Genomic DNA, 21,209 nt, shown 5'->3' with positions numbered 1-21,209 from the left:
TTGCCAACCGTGGTCTGTATGGAGTTGTTCAATAAAGGGCCCAAAATTAAGATAACATAGATGGGAGAGGTCTCTATGAATAGGATTTAATAAGTATTTGATACCCTGTGAGGGCCAGGCAAAGGGAAAGTTGGACTGGATGGAATCCTATATGGATTTGGGGTGGGAGACATCGAGGGCCTCAGACTTCGCTGCATTGATTTTAAAATTTGACCATGTAACAAAGTGATCTATTTCAGCCATAACAGCATGGATGGATATATGTGATTGAGTGATATATACTAGGACATCATCAGCAAATAGAGAGCACTTGTACTCGGTGCCTCCCACCTCAATCCACCTACTATTGGGGTTATGGCGAATTGATGAGAGCAGGTGCTCCGTCACTAGGATGTATAAGAGAGGGGACAGAGAACATCCCTGCCTTGTCCCATTGGTGATTGTGAAAGGTGATGAAAATGTTCTGGCGCGCCCCCTGGGCCTTGGGATACCCGGAGCCAGACCCTTTTTGGTGGATGCTGGTGGTTGTAGTCTCCGTGGCGGCGACCCGGTTCCGTGGCTCAGGGCGGTCAAACCAGTGGCGGAACTATTTATGTGGTTTTGATGTTTAAATGTCCGACTACGCCACCCGTGGATTGCGGTCAGAGTGAACCGCCGCTCCAGGGCAGACCGCTGAGGCTGGTGTTGTGGGTGCAGCAGAGCGCAGCATAACTCCCCACGGGAGGAGTATAGCCTCAGGGCAGTGTATGCGGAGGATGGGGGTGATGGTGCAGGGCAGCAGCAGTAACGACACGGAGTCAGTGATGCAGTCCAGGGCCTTTACTCACAGTTCTTATTTTCCAGACCACGTCTGCAGGTAACGGCTGCCCACGTCGTACTGTGCTCACCAGGTGAGGGGCTCAGACAACTCCCAGATAACTTTGGAGCGCTTCACAGGACCCCCTTTGTGTGTCCTTTGTCTGGCCTTTCTTACCAACCCTTCTCTCCGGCTGCCTCGGGCCTCCTCTTGGTAAACTTGGCGCCAGTTTCCCTGACCCTATGTGGTGCCTTCCTAGCTGGTGTAGCGAGGGTCTGCGCCACATAAAATTTCACAGCCTCCTGTTTCTAGCTGAGGATCGTTTCCTGCCTCCACTAGTTTCGGGGAAAGGTCTCCCCCTTTGGCCTGACCCCTCCACGCAGGTGGATTCGGGCGTGCGGTGGCGACTCGCCCGTCCGCACCCCAGGGATCCCTTCGTTCCTTGTTCCTGGAGCCTTCTCCGCTCCTCTTCCTTCCTTCTCCCTCTTCCAGGCCTGGGCCTCTGTTACTAGGCCCGCCTCCGGAGCAGAGCTCATGCAGAGCCCCTGCTCCCTGCCACTTCTGCTCAGACTTCTCTGCACTGAACTAAGATGGTGCCCACCTTTTATACTCCCTTCTCAATGCACCCAGGAACTGCTTCCTCCCTGCTCCTGCACTACAGGGTTCCCCTTCCTCAGTGTTCCCTCCCCCCACTCCAGCCAGGGACAGGGACTGTCGTGCCCATCTCAGGGGCATATTGGTCGCCCTGCCCCACGGCAATGTGGTGTAATGCATGCAGGTGTCGGGTCCTGATCCACACTACATCCTTACCTGAGAGTGAGATATCACACCTCTGGGTGAGGTGCAATAACTCTGTAGCAACCGAGCCCTCAGGGTGCTACAGTTCCATTTATCTTCAGCGTAGGTGACGTATTGCGATACAGGGCCGTGATTTTGGCTATAAAAGGGTCCCCTAGACCCCTACCCCAAGCTTTTTAAGAGAATCATATATGGCGTGCCAGGAGACTCTATGGAATGCTTTCTCAGCATCCAACGAGAGTATCTAATTACAAATTTTTAACTGCATCTAGCCCAGGAAATACTTTGTGCCTAGTAGCAGTGTCTGCTAGTCAGCGGATTATACCGGCTGTTAAGCAAGCTACACCACCTGTAGTTTGGACACTTAATTTTTTCAAAGGAAATGCTTTGGGACCACGGGATACTCAGTGAAGAGCATCAGGAGGCACCCCAAGGCATAGGGGCTGGGACTGGCAGTAGGATGCCTTGCGGTGGACAGCCGAGCTCGATCCTTATAATAGCTTTTTAACTGCAGCAGCTTTAGTGGACGCTACTGGAGCTGGAATTACGCGGCTGCTGGCATGAGACTTGCCCCCCAATAGATCCTTGTAAATGGATTTAAAGTGTATTCATTCAAATTAGAGAGACAATTTAAATTAAAAAGCTTAGAGCTGCCTCCACCACAGGGGGGCTCGCTCGACCCACCAGCGGACAGGCACCAGTATTGGGAGAGGGGGGCTGGCCGTCAGGGTTCACCGCGGCTCTGGCACAAACCCGGCGACGCGGAGGTGGCACGGGCAGGAGCGGACTGAACGTGTCGGCTTCTCACTTTTTGGATTTTAGAAGGGCATGACATGCCTATATCTGTGTCTCCCCCTCCTTTTACTCCTCCACCTCTTTTCTTTTCGCATTACTATATCTACTTGTCACTTTTCCATGTGTTAGTTGTGTCTTCTGAGCAGTTTGTCAGCTTTTGGACACCTTTGAAGGTGTTTTCTATGTGTTTCTATGTGTTTTTGTTTGCCTGCCATTGGTTTTAACGGTGTTCGAAGGTGTTCGACGAACAGTTCGGCGAACACACGGGTGTTCGACGAACCGAACCGAACTCGAACACTACGGGGGTGGCTCAACACTAGTCCTGGATCCGACACATAAAGATTCTGGGCATCAGTGCAGATCATTTCCTCGTCTGGATTCACAGAAGCGCTGGAGTCGACCTCTGATTCCCAGGCTATAGTATGAGTAAACAGCTCTGCAGACTCAACCATCTGTTCTACCTCATACTCAGACGGGCAGCTGGAGATTTGGGAGCTGTGAGGAAGCAAGTGCGATTGGGGTGACACCTTTGAGGACTGGAGTATTTGTGATGTTGAAGTTGATGTGGAGGAGAGCCAACTTAAAGGAGCACTTGATATCCGTTGAAGCACCTGCTGTTTTTGTGCCTCATCTGGAATTTGTAGCGGTTGGCGTGGCCGTAAGAAAGGGATCTTATCACATTGTCCGCTAATGAAGTAGACATTTTAGTTTGGCTGGAAGATGGTCTTTCTTCTGCAGATGTTACTATTGCTTTAACACCTACCCCACGGACACAACCTTTTTTACCCTTCCCAACATGCCTATTCCCCTTTCCACCAGCAGCAGGCCTTTTTCCACTCATTTTGGTGGTTAACTAATTCACAACTCTGAAGTTGTTTGCACAATAAAACAATGGATGGGAACCGAGCAGAGCTGAGTGGCCAAACTGTGGTATTAGGCCAAAATTATTGGCCGGGTTAGATGCAGAAAAAAATTATATTCAATTTGCAACCTGATGGAGGTCAGTATAGATGGAGTAATAGAACAAGTCCCACACACAGCTAGAAGCCCAAATATTTTTTCAGAGGTAGATGCAGAAAAAAATTATATTCAGTTTGCAACCTGATGGAGGTCTGTATAGATGGATTAATAGAACAAGTCCCACACACAGCTACAAGCCCAATATTTTTTCTGAGGTAGATGCGGAAAAAAATATATTCAGTTTGCAACCTGATGGAGGTCAGTATAGATGGACTAATAGAGAAAGTCCCACACACTGCTAGAAGGCCAAATATTTTTTCAGAGCTAGATGCAGAAAAAAATTATATTCAGTTTGCAGCGTGATGGAGGTCAGTATAGATGGACTAATAGAACAAGTCCCACACACAGCTAGAAGCCCAATATTTTTTCAGAGGTAGATGCAGAAAAAAATATATTCAGTTTGCAACCTGATGGAGGTCAGTATAGATGGACTAATACAACAAGTCCCCCACACAGCTAGAAGCCCAATATTTTTTCAGAGCTAGATGCAGAAAAAATATATATTCAGTTTGCAACCTGATGGAGGTCAGTATTGATGGACTAATAGAGAAAGTCCCACACACTGCTAGAAGGCCAAATATTTTTTCAGAGCTAGATGCAGACAAAAAATTATTTTTAATCTGCAACCTGATGGAGGTCAGTATAGATGGACTAATAGAGAAAGTCCCAGACACTGCTAGAAGGCCAAATATTTTTTCAGAGCTAGATGCAGAAAAAAATTATATTCAGTTTGCAACCTGATGGAGGTCAGTATAGATGGACTAATAGAGAAAGTCCCACACACTGCTAGAAGGCCAAATATTTTTTCAGAGCTAGATGCAGAAAAAAATTATATTCAGTTTGCAACCTGATGGAGGTCAGTATAGATGGACTAATAGAACAAGTCCCACACACAGTTAGAAGCCCAATATTTTTTCAGAGGTAGATGCAGAAAAAAATATATTCAGTTTGCAACCTGATGGAGGTCTGTATAGATGGATTAATAGAACAAGTCCCACACACAGCTAGAAGCCCAATATTTTTTCAGAGGTAGATGCAGAAAAAAATATATCCAGTTTGCAACCTGATGGAGGTCAGTATAGATGGAGTAATAGAACAAGTCCCACACAAAGCTAGAAGCCCAAATATTTTTTCAGAGCTAGATGCAGAAAAAAATTATATTCAGTTTGAAACCTGATGGAGGTCTGTATAGATGGATTAATAGAACAAGTCCCACACACAGCTACAAGCCCAATATTTTTTCTGAGGTAGATGCAGAAAAAAATATATTCAGTTTGCAACCTGATGGAGGTCAGTATAGATGGACTAATAGAGAAAGTCCCACACACTGCTAGAAGGCCAAATATTTTTTCAGAGCTAGAAGAAGAAAAAAATTATATTCAATTTGCAACCTGATGGAGGTCAGTATAGATGGACTAATAGAATGATGCTATGCCCAAAAGATTTTACTTCACTGGCGACGGGGAAAATGGCTTGGTCTTATAGGGCAAGGACATGTGACATACACTGCCAATGACACATGCCCTTGCTTGTGTGAAAAAAAGCACTTCGCTCCGTGTGTGCGCTGCTGATAGGCTGACAGATTGCACCTCCCCACTGCAAATGCGGGAAAGAGAAAAAAAAATGGAGATCTTCATTATTCCTGCAGAGATCCATCCCCTGCCCCTCCCCCACCCCGCTGTACACTCAAACTGCGTATTAACATTAATTTTCATCATTACTGAGAAAAAATCCAGTTATGATTTTGGTGCACGAACAGTTATCGAACATAACCTCGAACAGCCGAATTTTTCTTAAATCGTTCGTGTTCGCCGAACGGCTAGAACACCGCCCAAAACAGCTCGAATTTGAGATTGGCGAACAGTTCGAGGCGAACAACGCTCATCTCTTCTTGGAAGCTTGAAAGCTCCTAACTCTGCTAGTGAGAAGTTTCATCAACTGTGCCACTGAAAATGTTTGTTGAAGACATGCCTCTGTACTGTAACTCAAAGAAAGATGTCTGCATGTCTTGCTGTGCTTTGTTGATAAATGAAACGGACAGTAAAGTTGAATTTGTTTTTATAAACTATTGTGGTCTCCCGTTCATGGAGTCGCAGGGATCATGGACATGCTTATCGCGACAGACCAGAGGAGTCAAGAAGTGTCCAGAGTCACAACAACAGCACACAAACCAAAAGCAAGCCCGTAATTTCTGTAGTGTGCCGGGGTGTCGGACTCATGGCACTTGCCTATGAGAAAGTTTACACAGGCGATTGTATTTTTGATCCTAGTGTGTTTCGATAAAACTTCACATCACACTCGGAGCAATGTTATTTTATGGGGCTATGCCCACGTCTCATTTTTTTTCCTCAGCCTGACTCTCTTTGAGAAAAAATTGAAGCATGAATGATTTGCATCTGATAATGGTAACACACTCGGCCATGCTAGTCAATGGATCCGTCAAAAAAATCAGACCGCAGTCGGATGACATCCAAATATGATTTGAGTTTCATAGACTAACAATATGGAGAAGATAGAGACATTTTTCCATCTTCTCCACATCCAAGAAAATCATATCACACTCTGATAATACTCTGATCAACCTCTGATCAGAGTGTGATTAACATAATTGGACTGATTCTCTCGGAATCTGGCCTTAAACTGAGACATCACTTGTGCAATTCCTGCCAATGTTCTGCTTCTAAACTGGCTTTATCTTGATCATAGTCTTTTCCAATATCCTTCCTGATTGTGATTTCTACTTTTCTGACTCCTCTCTTGACTGACCTTTTGGTTTCTGACTTCAGCTTCCTCTCAGACTTCTGTTTTTTTTGTTTCTGTACTCTGTTTTGTCTCTCCTGATGTTGCACTGGCTTTGTTTGACCATCCTTGCTACAAGTTCGCTCCTCTTGACAGCAGCCACTCCGTGGATGCAACCCACTCAGCACCGTAGTAAGTCTAGATCCCTGAATAAAGGTTAAAACTGAAAGGCTGGTCTTCCTATGGGATCTGTTTGACGGAGTGGCTTAGCCAAGTCTGTCTGATGTAAGCTTTTAGGTTTCTAAATTCTGACAGACATAACAGTGTCAATTTTATCCCAGGTTCTACAATACTAACATACTGTAATACTTAATTTTTCCTGTGGTGGCACTGCAGGCAAAGTGAACATGTGTTGCTAGGATCCCCAGCAGGTCTAGCGTGATTACTGAAAGAGTTTTTAAAAATGTAACTATAATTACACTTTCTGTCAATATTTCATTTTTTTTCTAATTTGTTATCATCAGTAATAATTGTGACATATTTACTGTTTCCATAGAAAAAGACAGAAGAAGCTAACGAGCATTGAGGTATGTGGCATACTAAGATATTGAAGACCACTTCTTTCTATTGGCCTTCTTTAGGTATATGGATGTCTTTGTAATTACTTTGTAATCTTCTCTAAGACAATATTTTTGGTGTTTAACTAGTGATGAGTAGTGTTGAGCCACCCCCGTAGTGTTCGAGTTCGGTTCGGTTCGTCGAACACCCGTGTGTTCGCCGAACTGTTCGTCGAACTGTTCGTCGAACACCTTCGAACACCGTTAAAACCAATGGCAGGCAAACAAAAACACATAGAAACACATAGAAAACACCTTCAAAGGTGTCCAAAAGCTGACAAACTGCTCAGAAGACACAACTAACACATGGAAAAGTGACAAGTACATATAGTCATGCGAAAAGAAAAGAGGTGGAGGAGTAAAAGGAGGGGGAGACACAGATATAGGCATGTCATGCCCTTCTAAAATCCAAAAAGTGAGAAGCCGAGACGGCCAGTCCGCTCCTGCCCGTGCCACCTCCGTGTCGCCGGGTTTGTGCCAGAGCCGCGGTGAACCCTGACGGCCAGCCCCCCTCTCCCAATACTGGTGCCTGTCCGCTGGTGGGTCGAGAGAGCCCCCCTGTGGTGGAGGCAGCTCTAAGCTTTTTAATTTAAATTGTCCCTCTAATTTGAATGAATACACTTTAAATCCATTTACAAGGATCTATTGGAGGGCAAGTCTCATGCCAGCAGCCGCGTAATTCCAGCTCCAGTAGCGTCCACTAAAGCTGCTGCAGTTAAAAAGCTTTTATAAGGATCGAGCTCGGCTGTCCACCGCAAGGCATCCTAGTGCCAGTCGCAGCCCCTATGCCTTGGGGTGCCTCCTGATGCTCTTCACTAAGTATCCCGTGGTCCCGAAGCATTTCCTTTGAAAAAATTAAGTGTCCAAACTACAGGTGGTGTAGCTTGCTTAACAGCCGGGATAATCCGCTGACTAGCAGACACTGCTACTAGGCACAAAGTATTTCCTGGGCTAGATGCAGTTAAAAATTTGTAAGTAGATACTCTCGTTGGATGCTGAGAAAGCATTCCATAGAGTCTTCTGGCACGCCATATATGATTCTCTTAAAAAGCTTGGGGTAGGGGTCTAGGGGACCCTTTTATAGCCAAAATCACGGCCCTGTATCACAATACGTCACCTAGGCTGAAGATAAATGGAACTGTAGCACTGAGGGCTCGGTTGCTACAGACGTATTGCACCTCACCCAGAGGTGTGATATCTCACTCTCAGATAAGGATGGAGTGTGGATCAGGACCCGACACCTGCATGCATTACACCACATTGCCGTGGGGCAGGGCGACCAATATGCCCCTGAGATGGGCACGACAGTCCCTGTCCCTGGCTGGAGTGGGGGGAGGGAACACTGAGGAAGGGGAACCCTGCAGTGCAGGAGCAGGGAGGAAGCAGTTCCTGGGTGCATTGAGAAGGGAGTATAAAAGGTGGGCACCATCTTAGTTCAGTGCAGAGAAGTCTGAGCAGAAGTGGCAGGGAGCAAGGGCTCTGCATGAGCTCTGCTCCGGAGGCGGGCCTAGTAACAGAGGCCCAGGCCTGCAAGAGGGAGAAGGAAGGAAGAGGAGCGGAGAAGGCTCCAGGAACGAGGAATGAAGGGATCCCAGGGGTGCGGACGGGCGAGTCGCCACCGCACGCCCGAATCCACCTGCGTGGAGGGGTCAGGCCAAAGGGGTAGACCGGTCCCCGAACTAGTGGAGGCAGGAAACGACCCTCAGCTAGAAACCGGAGGCTCTGACATTTTATGTGGCGCAGCCCCTTGCTCCACCCGCTAGGAAGGCACCACATAGGGTCAGGGAAACTGGCGCCAAGTTTACCAAGAGGAGGCCCGAGGCAGCCGGACAGAAGTGTTGGTAAGAAAGGCCAGACAAAGGACACACAAAGGGGGTCCTGTGAAGCGCTCCAAAGTTATCTGGGAGTTGTCTGAGCCCCTCACCTGGTGAGCACAGTACGACGTGGGCAGCCGTTACCTGCAGACGTGGTCTGGATAATAAGAACTGTGAGTAAAGGCCCTGAACTGCATCACTGACTCCGTGTCGTTACTGCTGCTGCCCTGCACCATCACCCCCATCCTCCGCATACACTGCCCTGAGGCTATACTCCTCCCGTGGGGAGTTATGCTACGCTCTGCTGCACCCACAACACCAGCCTTAGCGGTCTGCCCTGTAGCGGCGGTTCACTCTGACCGCAATCCACGGGTGGCGTAGTCGGACATTTAAACATCAAAACCACATAAATAGTTCCGCCACTGGTTTGACCGCCCTGAGCCACGGAACCGGATCGCCGCCACGAAGACTACAACCACCAGCATCCACCAAAAAGGGTCCGGCTCCGGGTGTCCCAAGGCCCAGGGGGTGCGTCAGAACATTTTCATCACCTTTCACAATCACCAATGGGACAAGGCAGGGATGTCCTCTGTCCCCTCTCTTATACATCCTAGTGACGGAGCACCTGCTCTCATCAATTCGCCATAACCCCAATAGTAGGTGGATTGAGGTGGGAGGCACCGAGTACAAGTGCTCTCTATTTGCTGATGATGTCCTAGTATATATCACTCAATCACATATATCCATCCCTGCTGTTATGGCTGAAATAGATCACTTTGTTACATGGTAAAATTTTAAAATCAATGCAGCGAAGTCTGAGGCCCTCGATGTCTCCCTCCCTAAATCCATATAGGATTCCATCCAGTCCAACTTTCCCTTTGCCTGGCCCTCACAGGGTATCAAATACTTAGGAATTCCTATTCATAGAGACCTCTCCCATCTATGTTATCTTAATTTTGGGCCCTTTATTGAACAATTCCATAAAGACCACGGTTGGCAAGTTAGAACTGTAAGATTCACTACGTGAACCACTGGTATTTTGTGGAAAAGCACATGTAAGATTCTGCAACAGTCTCTGCTGATACTCCTGCATGCGTGCATCCCTTTCTATGGCAGGAATAATTTCTGCAAATTTACTTTTGTACCGGGGATCTAACAGTGTGGCAACCCAGTAGTCAGGATTATTTCTAATTCTCACAATTCGAGGGTCATGTTGCAGGTAGTGCAGCAAGGAGGCACTCATGTGTGTTGCGCATCCAGGAGCACCAAGTCCCTGTTGTGTTGGTGGCGAGGTAACAATCATGCTTCCTTCCTCTGTCCTCTCCCCCCAACCTCGCACAACAGAAATGTGATCAAGGTCTCCCTCATCTGATGAGTCTTCCATCAGTTCGTCCTCCACTTCTTCCTGGGCTCCTGCACCTTCCTCACTAGTTTGGCTGCTACCATGCACCCTGGTTAAACCATCTCCCCCACCCTCACATGCCTGCCGCCTTGGTGCTGCCGACCGTCTGGACCTTACAGATGTTAGCCCTTCCGCATACAACTCCTCCTCCTCTACTTCCTCCACCTCCTCTTGTGCCACCACCTGACTCCGAATTCTGTTTAACATGTGCTCCAGCATGTAAATCACCGGAATAGTCATGCTGATAATGGCATCGTCAGCACTAAACATCTTCGTCGCCATTTCAAAACTGTGCAGAAGGGTGCATAGGTCCCTGATCTGAGACCACTCCTCCAGCGTGATTTGCCCCACCTCTGAATCTCGTTGGCCCAGGCTATACGTCAGAACGTATTGCACCAGGGCTTGTCGGTGCTGCCACAGTCGCTGCAACATGTGCAGAGTTGAATTCCACCGGGTAGGCACATCGCATTTTAGCCGGTGAAGTGGCAGGCCCAACGACTTCTGTAGAGATGTAAGTCGCTGAGCTGCGGGATGCGAACGGCGGAAGTGAGCACACAGCGACCGTGCCCTCTGCAGAAGGCCATCTAGTCTGGGATAGTGGGCTAAAAATTGCTGGACAACCAGGTTCAACACGTGAGCCATACAAGGCACGTGTGTGACATTGCCCCGGCGAAGGGCCGCACCCAGGTTTGCAGCATTGTCGCACACGGCCTTCCCTGGTTTCAGGTCCAGTGGAGACAACCATTCATGAAATTGGTTCTCCAGAGCTGACCACAACTCCTCAGCTGTGTGACTCACATTTCCCAGACATTTCAATGTAAAAACCGCCTGATGACGTTGAGCCCTACTGCCAGCATAGTAAGGAGGTGTGCAGGATCCCTTCTGCGCAGTTAGAAAGCTTGTGGCATGACCAGACAGGCTTTGGGTGCAGGTGGAAGACCGAGAGGAGGTTGAGGAGGCAGAAGCAGTGGAGGAAAAATGACATAAAGAGGATTGACGCACAACTCGTGGGGACGGCAAGACTTGGACAGCAGCCCCTTGTCCTGCTGTCACCATAGTTACCCAGTGACCAGTCAGCGACATGTAACGCCCCTGTCCATGCCTACTCGTCCAAGTGTCTGTGGTGAAATGCACCCTGTCACACATAGAGTTTCTCAAAGAAGCGGTGATGTTGTGTGCGACATGCTGGTGGAGCGCAGGCACACCTTTCTTTGAGAAGTAGTGCCGACTGGGCATCTGGTACTGGGGCACTGCGACGGACATAAGGTCTCGAAAATCCTCTGTGTCCACCAGGCGGAAAGGCAGCATTTCTGTAGCCAAGAGCTTGCAGATGGTGAAATTCAACCTCTTAGCTTTCTCATGGCTAGGAGGAAATGGTCTTTTACTTGTCCACATCTGAGGGACCGAGGGCTGGCTATTGTGCTTAGACGGGGTTGATAAGGGTGTCCCCGGCAAACTGCTTAATGTCCATGTGCCGGTTCATGCATGAAGTACTCAAACTATGTATTTTTTGGCCTCTACTTAGCTTTTGCTGACAAATGTTACAGATAACACGAGTTGGGTCATCTTTATCGATCTGAAAAAATGCCCAGGCTATGCAAGGCTTAGCACCCATGCGACCTGAAGAGCCACCACGACTTGTGGTGAGAGGCAGAGTTGTGTTTGAGGATGCAGTTGTTGACGTGCTTCCAGTACTACGTCTCTGTCCAGGAAGGCGCAACCTGACCTCGTCGTCACTAGCATCTTCCTCCACCTCCTCTGCTGACCTCATCTCTTGGCTGACTGTGGGTTGACAGTAAGTGGGATCTCCGACCTCATCATCATCACCCTGTGCGTTATCACACCCGTCGTCCTCAGAGCCAACCTGTTCCTGCCCTGACAAAAAACTAAAGTTGTCGCTTCAATCAGGTATTTGAGTCTTATCATCGTCTTCCTCATTGTCTCCACCAACAGGAGTTAGAGTTTGGGAATGAGGGTCTACATTATGGTCAGAACCTTCTGCGTCTGGTCCTGGATCCGACTCATAAAGATTCTGGGCATCAGTGCAGATCATTTCCTCGTCTGGATTCACAGAAGCGCTGGAGTCGACCTCTGATTCCCAGGCTATAGTATGAGTAAACAGCTCTGCAGACTCAACCATCTGTTCTACCTCATACTCAGACGGGCAGCTGGAGATTTGGGAGCTGTGAGGAAGCAAGTGCGATTTGGGTGACACCTTTGAGGACTGGAGTATTTGTGATGTTGAAGTTGATGTGGAGGAGAGCCCACTTAAAGGAGCACTTGATATCCGTTGAAGCACCTGCTGTTTTTGTGCCTCATCTGGAATTTGTAGCGATTGGCGTGGCCGTAAGAAAGGGATCTTATCACATTGTCCGCTAAAAGAAGTAGACATTTTAGTTTGGCTGGAAGATGGTCTTTCTTCTGCACCTACCCCACGGACACAACCTTTTTTCCCCTTCCCAACACGCCTATTCCCCTTTCCACCAGCAGCAGGCCTTTTTCCACTCATTTTGGTGGTTAACTAATTCACAACTCTGGAGTTGTTTGCACAAAAAAACAATGGATGGTAACCGAGCAGAGCTGAGTGGCCAAACTGTGGTATTAGGCCAAAACTATTGGCTGGGTTAGATGCAGAAAAAAATTATTTTTAATTTGCAACCTGATGGAGGTCAGTATAGATGGACTAATAGACCAAGTCCCACACACCGCTAGAAGCCCAAATATTTTTTCAGAGCTAGATGCAGAAATTTTTTTTATTCAATTTGCAACCTGATGGAGGTCAGTATAGATGGACTAATAGACCAAGTCCCACACACTGCTAGAAGCCCAAATATTTTTTCAGAGCTAGATGCAGAAAAAAATTATTTTTAATTTGCAACCTGATGGAGGTCAGTATAGATGGACTAATAGACCAAGTCCCACACACTGCTAGAAGCCCAAATATTTTTTCAGAGCTAAATGAAGAAAAAAATTATTTTTAATTTGCAACCTGATGGAGGTCAGTATAGATGGACTAATAGACCAAGTCCCACACACTGCTAGAAGCCCAAATATTTTTTCAGAGCTAGATGCAGAAAAAAATTATTTTTAATTTGCAACCTGATGGAGGTCAGTATAGATGGACTAATAGACCAAGTCCCACACACTGCTAGAAGCCCAAATATTTTTTCAGAGCTAGATGCAGAAAAAAATTATTTTTAATTTGCAACCTGATGGAGGTCAGTATAGATGGACTAATAGACCAAGTCCCACACACCGCTAGAAGCCCAAATATTTTTTCAGAGCTAGATGCAGAAAAAAATTATATTCAATTTGCAACCTGCTGGACGTCAGTATAGAAGGACTAATAGAACAAGTCCCACACACTGCTAGAAGCCCAAATATTTTTTCAGAGCTAAATGAAGAAAAAAATTATTTTTAATTTGCAACCTGATGGAGGTCAGTATAGATGGACTAATAGACCAAGTCCCACACACTGCTAGAAGCCCAAATATTTTTTCAGAGCTAGATGCAGAAAAAAATTATTTTTAATTTGCAACCTGATGGAGGTCAGTATAGATGGACTAATAGACCAAGTCCCACACACCGCTAGAAGCCCAAATATTTTTTCAGAGCTAGATGCAGAAATTTTTTTTATTCAATTTGCAACCTGATGGAGGTCAGTATAGATGGACTAATAGACCAAGTCCCACACACTGCTAGAAGCCCAAATATTTTTTCAGAGCTAGATGCAGAAAAAAATTATTTTTAATTTGCAACCTGATGGAGGTCAGTATAGATGGACTATTAGACCAAGTCCCACACACCGCTAGAAGCCCAAATATTTTTTCAGAGCTAGATGCAGAAAATTTTTTTATTCAATTTGCAACCTGATGGAGGTCAGTATAGATGGACTAATAGACCAAGTCCCACACACTGCTAGAAGCCCAAATATTTTTTCAGAGCTAGATGCAGAAAAAAATTATTTTTAATTTGCAACCTGATGGAGGTCAGTATAGATGGACTAATAGACCAAGTCCCACACACTGCTAGAAGCCCAAATATTTTTTCAGAGCTAGATGCAGAAAAAAATTATTTTTAATTTGCAACCTGATGGAGGTCAGTATAGATGGACTAATAGAACAAGTCCCACACGCTGCTAGAAGACCAAATATTTTTTCAGAGATAAATGAAGAAAAAAATTATTTTTAATTTGCAACCTGATGGAGGTCAGTATAGATGGACTAATAGACCAAGTCCCACACACTGCTAGAAGCCCAAATATTTTTTCAGAGCTAGATGCAGAAAAAAATTATTTTTAATTTGCAACCTGATGGAGGTCAGTATAGATGGACTAATAGACCAAGTCCCACACACCGCTAGAAGCCCAAATATTTTTTCAGAGCTAGGTGCAGAAAAAAATTATATTCAGTTTGCAACCTGATGGAGGTCAGTATAGATGGACTAATAGAATGATGCTATGCCCAAAAGATTTTACTTCACTAGGTGCAGTAAAAAAATTGGTATTCTATACACAGGTGGTATATCTTGCAACACAGATAGGCTACTCCACTGACTAACACACTCTGCAATAGGCCAAAAAGGATTAGCTTTGCTAGATTCAGCCAAATGCTGTGAAAAAAACTTGCACAGCACTGGCACAGACCTGCCTGGCAAAAACTGATAGGAACTGATGTAACCTAGTCCTGAAAAGGACTCCAATTACAATTAGTCTTTACTCCCACAATCTATCTATTTAAGAGCACAGACCTGCCTGATAAAAGTCGTAGGAAATGCTGTAACCTAGTCCTTAAAAGGACTGCAATCACAACTATTCCCTACTCCCAAGCTATCTGTATATTTGTGCGAAAATTGGCTTGAAATCAACAAGGTATATCGCACACAGCAACAGCGGTGCCGTCTAACACGCAGCTGCAGCAGTGAGAAAATGGTGGCGATGGGGAAAATGGCTTGGTCTTATAGGGCAAGGACATGTGACATACACTGCCAATCACACATGCCCTTGCTTGTGTGAAAAAAAGCACTTCGCTCCGTGTGTGCGCTGCTGATAGGCTGACAGATTGCACCTCCCCACTGCAAATGCGGGAAAGAGAAAAAAAAATGGAGATCTTCATTGTTCCTGCAGAGATCCATCCCCTGCCCCTCCCCCCGTCCCGCTGTACACTCAAACTGCGTATTAACATTAATTTTCATCATTACTGAGAAAAAATCCAGTTATGATTTTGGTGCACGAACAGTTATCGAACATAACCTCGAACAGCCGAATTTTTCTCAAATTGTTCGTGTTCGCTGACCGGCTCGAACACCGCCCAAAACAGCTCGAATTTGAGATTGGCGAACAGTTCGAGTAGAACAACGCTCATCTCTAGTGATGAGCAAGCAGTAACTGATCGGGTGCTCAGTACTCGAATCGAGCAGGTCGGAGTGCTCGATTCGAGTACCAAGCATAATGAAAGTCAATGAAGGAGTCAATCATTTTTCCAGTAAACCTGCACTTGATGGCAAGGTCAGAGAGAGAGATGCTCGGGTCCCTGTAATAAGCTCATTTGAATCTGAGCCTTGAGCCGGCACTGAAGCTGGGAATTCCCATGCTAGGAGTGCAGGGACTCCTGTCAGCTGGACTCTTTGTGAGCTCTTTCTCTCATCTACATCAGCCAATCATATGTGCACAGCAACCTCCAGAGTTCCAACCACTGCAGCACAAAGGATGTCAGGAGAGCCAGCCACAGCAGGACAGAGGATGTGAGGAGATCCTGCCACAGGAACACAGAGGATATCAAGAGAGCCAGCCACAGGAACACAGAGGATATCAAGAGAGCCAGCCACAGCAACAGAGTGGCTGACTCTCCTGACATCCTCTCTGCTACTGTGGCTGGATCTCTGGGGGTGCTGTATACATATGACTGATTGAAGTAGATGAGAGAGAAAGAGCTCACAAAGAGTCCGGCTGACAGAGGACCCTGCGCTCCCAGCAAGAGAATTTCCAGATTCAGTGCAAAGTGTGGCTCAGATTCAAATGAGCTTGTTACAGTAATCCTAGAACTCGAGCACGACATGATACTCGACACATCGATCAAGCATCCAAATGCTCAAAAAAGACTGATAAATGAGTTATACATGCTCTAACAGAACAAGTTCATTGATAAGTTTTTGGTTAACTCATTCTACAGTCAAAACTGTTAAAATACAAATGGTTCAACATTTTTATTGAAGTCCAATAGTAATGAGTGAATATGTTTTGTTAACCCTTTCGCCGAGTATACTCGGGCGAGCACCAAGTATTTACAGCGTGCTCGGTGATAGGAATGTGTAAGAAGCAGACATTCCTCACATGTGTTAAAGCTGTCAAACAGTCGCAAATCATGCACACGGGAAGCGATTCAAACATATCACCGAGCACACTATAAATACTTGGTGCTCGCCCGAGCATACTCAGCGAAAGGGTTAACAAAACATACTCGCTCATCACTAAAGTCCAACAGCAAACATAGTTAGCTTAAAATACGAGTACTTAAGCAAAAATAATTCTTGAAAGTTTTTTATTTTTTCTCTCAATGTCTTTGAAATTTAATTCAATCACAACTTTTTGTTCCGGCAGATTATAGCCACATATACAGATCTGAGGAGGTCAGAAATTACAGACACATGTGACATCAATTGAAGGTAATTATGATATTGTTGTTGCAACTCTGTTGTTTACTGGTGTTTATAATTCTACTTTTATTTTGATTTTTTTTCGCATATTTATATGAATTTCAATGTTTTATTTTACAGCCTATGACCCGTGCAGACATCGTCATCGGATGTTGGTGCAGCTAATGATTATGAAAATGTCCACAAACAACATGGATGATAATAAAATCTTCTACTGATGTAGGCATGGGGTCTATCGCTTTACTTTTGTTAGAGAAAAATGATATTTCCATTGACTGGTTAAATGTTGTTGGTATAACGGAATGATCTTTGTTGTATGTCTCATTATCTTAAGGGCTGTTTGAAAGTCAATTTACCATTAACATTTGTCAAAATGAGACCGCCTTTTTGGATGTATATTTAACTGGAGACAGCAGCAATAACTGCATCCCCACATGTCTGTACAGAAAACCAACCATTGGCAATACGATGATGATGGCAAACAGCTGTCATCCAGCACATACTATTAAAAACCTACCACTAGGTGAACACATTAGAGCCAGACGTCTATGCTCTACGGATGAGAGCTATAGTCATGAATGTGACATACTGAAGCACAGGTTTAAACATAGAGGCTATTCACATACAGATATTTGCAGAGCCCGTAATATAGCCTTTCACAAAACACAAACATCTTTACTGGAGAATAACACGGTATGTAAGAGAAATAAACAACAAGTTACTTATAGTACAGTCTATCCGGCTACCACAGATTTAATTCGGAAATATGCTTGCTTGTATATTACATCAGGACAAAGTAGTTCAGAGCATCCTTAATTAAGGCGTAAATTTAGTTGCTAAAAAAATCCCCCAATATAGGAAATTTATTATCTCCAAGTTTTTTGTCCACCAAAAGCCCAAGGTCTGACACATGGCTTCATATTAATGGATCCTATAAACGTGGAGGAACCAAGTGTAATATTTGCAAATTTATGTTTAAGACCCAGACATTTACTGACAGGGAAGGCAAAATATATAATATCAAGCACTTTATTAATGGCTCTAGTATATATGTCATTTATCAAGCACTGTGCACATCTTGCAAAAAATGTTACGTGGGTTGCACCAGCTGCATGCTCAAAAGACGCATCGCAGAGCATGTTACTGGAGGACTCCAGTCCTAATGCAGTGAGTCCTCCATGTCAGGGCTCAGCAAACAGTTTGCTGATTTTCACTGTGGATATCTTTCCACAGTTAAGGTTATTGGTATAGACAAGGTGAAAAGACAAATACGGAGATAGAGGCAAACTTCTCCTAGCCAGAGAAGCCTCATGGATTCTTAAACTTAACTCTCGCATTCCCAATGGTCTCAATTTTCGCGATGATTTAATGTACATTTTTTGATACTTTTTTCTAATGATGTACTTAATTTGCCAGCATACCATGCACATAAGTTTAATTTATGCATATTACTGAGCAATAATCCTCAGGAGGATTTTCATTCACTAATGAACTTCCAGTTCTTTGTCGGTCTCCACCCTATTTTCTCTTTTGTTTTCAGTCCATATGTATATATATATATATATATATATATATATATATATATATATATATATATGTCTTTTAACCATAGCAATGTAACCTTTGATTAAGAACCCCTGTTTGGTTCGAAACACGTAAGGTTTGCCTTACATATGGTGCTTTATTAATGGAAAATGGACGTTTTAACTTTACATCTCTTGTGATGGATACGGAGAAGGTGCTGGAGTTTTTCTAATCTACTTCTTACTGCTTCTCATCCCTGTATTCGCTACCAAGGATTTGCGTGCACCAGTGGACCCTAATGGCATATGTATGGTAGGCTGAAATTTCCCCCCATTTTTTTCTTCCTATTAAATAGAACAAGGAACTCCCGTAATGTTGATGTACAAGTAGGGGCCCAAACTTTTAGAAAGATATTCTTGAACCACTTGGCACTCAAAAAGAATTGCAATTTAAGGTGTTTTATTCATAGATTCAATCCGCGTGAAAGCATAACGTTTTGGACAAAACATTGACCTTCATCAGATGCACTGCGTAAGGACAAAATAATAAATAGTGAAAAAAATATACAAATGCACCTAACCATGAGTAACAAATAAGGAATTACAAGCATTCATTGGTCCAGAATAAATAACAATCTAAATGATTGAGTGAAAAATATCATTAGATATTTTTCCAAATATTTAAAAACTGGAATAAACCAATATCAGCTTAAATTAAGGCAATAATTATGGAATCATGGATAATACAAATGCACCATATAATTTGGGTTGTGATAAGACCAACAATATGTAAAGATCAATATGGAAAAAAAAGATAGTCACATGTAATGAGAGCAACAATATAAGACATAGAGAACCCAAGACTTCTTTCCAGACTTCAGTAGAAAAAGAGCATGAATACAAGATTAGGTAAGAAAAAACGCCCTTGTATTGTGGAACTTCGCTGTAAGTATGGCTCCAGAGGAAAGTTAATAAGTCAAAAGAGGGACTTTCTGGCATACAAAACGCTGGCAGATTTAATTAATTGGACAGGTGGATGTGGACAAGTCTCGTCCTGCCCCGGCTGCTCCCCATACTCCGTTCATTTTAGCAGAGCTAATTAAAACTAGTGGGAAAATGAAAAAAAAAGTCACAAAGTTGCTGTGCAACTCCACATTGCACAAAACTTTTGCAACTTTTCAAAACTTCAACCACAGTTTTCTAGTGTAAAAGCTTTAATGAGTCAACCGCGATTAGTATCCTCATCAATTGAGGTCCCACTGATGCTGAGAACGAGGGTTTGAAATGCGACTTTTGTGTTTTCTAATCTTGAGTCAGTAAAATCCAAATTTTGAAAATGTTCTTTCAGTAACTTTATTTCCATCAGATCACGTAAGTGCTGACCAGACTGTGACTCAACTCCAAAGGGAGTAGGTAAATAAAGGTGCTGTCTAGAATACATCACCTCAGAAATTATACAAAGTGTATTTGTAAAAACAAAAATTCTCTCATACATAGGTAATTATTTTTCACTTGTTTCTTCAGGGTCTCGGATTTGTGACCTTGTATATGGGAGGCAGGGACACTACAAATGAGCAAAGTCTTCACCTCTAGCAGGGAAGTGTTTTTCTCTTGCTAAATGCCTAAATCATAAATAAAGTTACAATTTTCATTGGATTATAATAATTTTTGCCTTTTTTGGTGCATAATATACAGTTAGGTCCATATATATTTATACAGAGACAACATTTTTCTAATTTTGGTTCTAGACATTACCACAATGAATTTTAAACAACAAAACAATTCAGATGCAGTTGAAGTTCAGACTTTCAGCTTTCATTTGAGGGTATCCACATTAAAATTGGATGAAGGGTTTAGGAGTTTCAGCTCCTTAACATGTGCCTCCCAGTTTTTAAAGGGACCAAAAGTAATTGGACAATTGACTCCAAGGCTATTTCATGGACAGGTGTGGGCAATCAGTTCGCTATATCATTCTCAATTAAGCAGATAAAAGGCCTGGAGTTGATTTGAGGTGTGGTGCTTGCATTTGGAAGGTTTTGCTGTGAAGTAAACATGCGGTCAAAGGAGCTCTCCATGCAGGTGAAACAAGCCATCCTTAAGCTGAAAAAACAGAAAAAAAACATCCGAGAAATTGCTACAATATTAGGAGTGGCAAAATCTACAGTTTGGTACATCCTGAGAAAGAAAGAAACCACTGGTGAACTCATCAATGTAAAAAGACCTGGGCGCCCACGGAAGACAACAGTGGTGGATGATCACAGAATAATCTCCATGGTGAAGAGAAACCCCTTCACAACAGCCAACCAAGTAAACAACACTCTCCTGGAGGTAGGCGTATCAATATCCAAATCTACCATAAAGAGAAGACTGCATGAAAGTAAAAACAGAGGGTTCACTGCACGGTGCAAGCCACTCATAAGCATCAAGAAGGAAAAGGCTAGACTGGACTTTGCTAAAAAACATCTAAAAAAGCCAGCACAGTTCTGGAAGAACATTCTTTGGACAGATGAAACCAAGATCAACCTCTACCCGAATGATGGAAAGAGAAAAGTATGGCGAAGGCGTGGTACAGCTCATGATCTAAAGCATACCACATCATCTGTAAAACACGGCGGAGGCAGTGTGATGGCTTGGGCATGCATGGCTGCCAGTGGCACTGGGTCACTAGTGTTTATTGATGATGTGACACAGGACAGAAGCCACCGAATGAATTCTGATGTATTCAGAGCCATACTGGGTGCTCAGATCCAGCCAAATGCAGCCAAACTGATTGGTCGTCGTTTCATACTACAGATGGACAATGACCCAAAACATAAAGCCAAAGCAACCCAGGAGTTTATTAAAGCAAAGAAGTGGAATATTCTTGAATGGCCAAGTCAGTCACCTGATCTCAACCCAATTGAGCATGCATTTCACTTGTTAAAGACTAAACTTCAGACAGAAAGGCCCACAAACAAACAGCAACTGAAAACCACCGCAGTGACGGCCTGGCAGAGCATCAAAAAGGAGGAAACACAGGGTTTGGTGATGTCCATGTGTTATGATCTGCTA

General features: G+C 44.3%; 1 long non-coding RNA gene across 1 annotated transcript in view; it reads left to right on the top strand.

Annotated features, from left to right (window-relative positions):
- Positions 1-16,611, top strand: part of LOC141173012 (uncharacterized) — a 90,007-nt gene extending 73,396 nt beyond the window's left edge. Inside the window, exons 3-4 of the long non-coding RNA XR_012252571.1 lie at positions 6,705-6,735; positions 16,580-16,611. This is a non-coding gene — a long non-coding RNA (uncharacterized lncRNA). The remainder of the gene's footprint in view (positions 1-6,704; positions 6,736-16,579) is intronic.
- Positions 16,612-21,209: the final 4,598 nt, after the last annotated feature.

The sequence above is a fragment of the Phyllobates terribilis genome, unplaced genomic scaffold, assembly GCF_046119375.1.
Source record: "Phyllobates terribilis strain yellow unplaced genomic scaffold, ASM4611937v1 Scaffold_12__6_contigs__length_324123572, whole genome shotgun sequence".
NCBI classification, from domain to species: domain Eukaryota; kingdom Metazoa; phylum Chordata; class Amphibia; order Anura; family Dendrobatidae; genus Phyllobates; species Phyllobates terribilis.
Note: the sequence above shows the minus strand (reverse complement) of the source record. Positions and strands in the feature narration are given on the sequence as shown.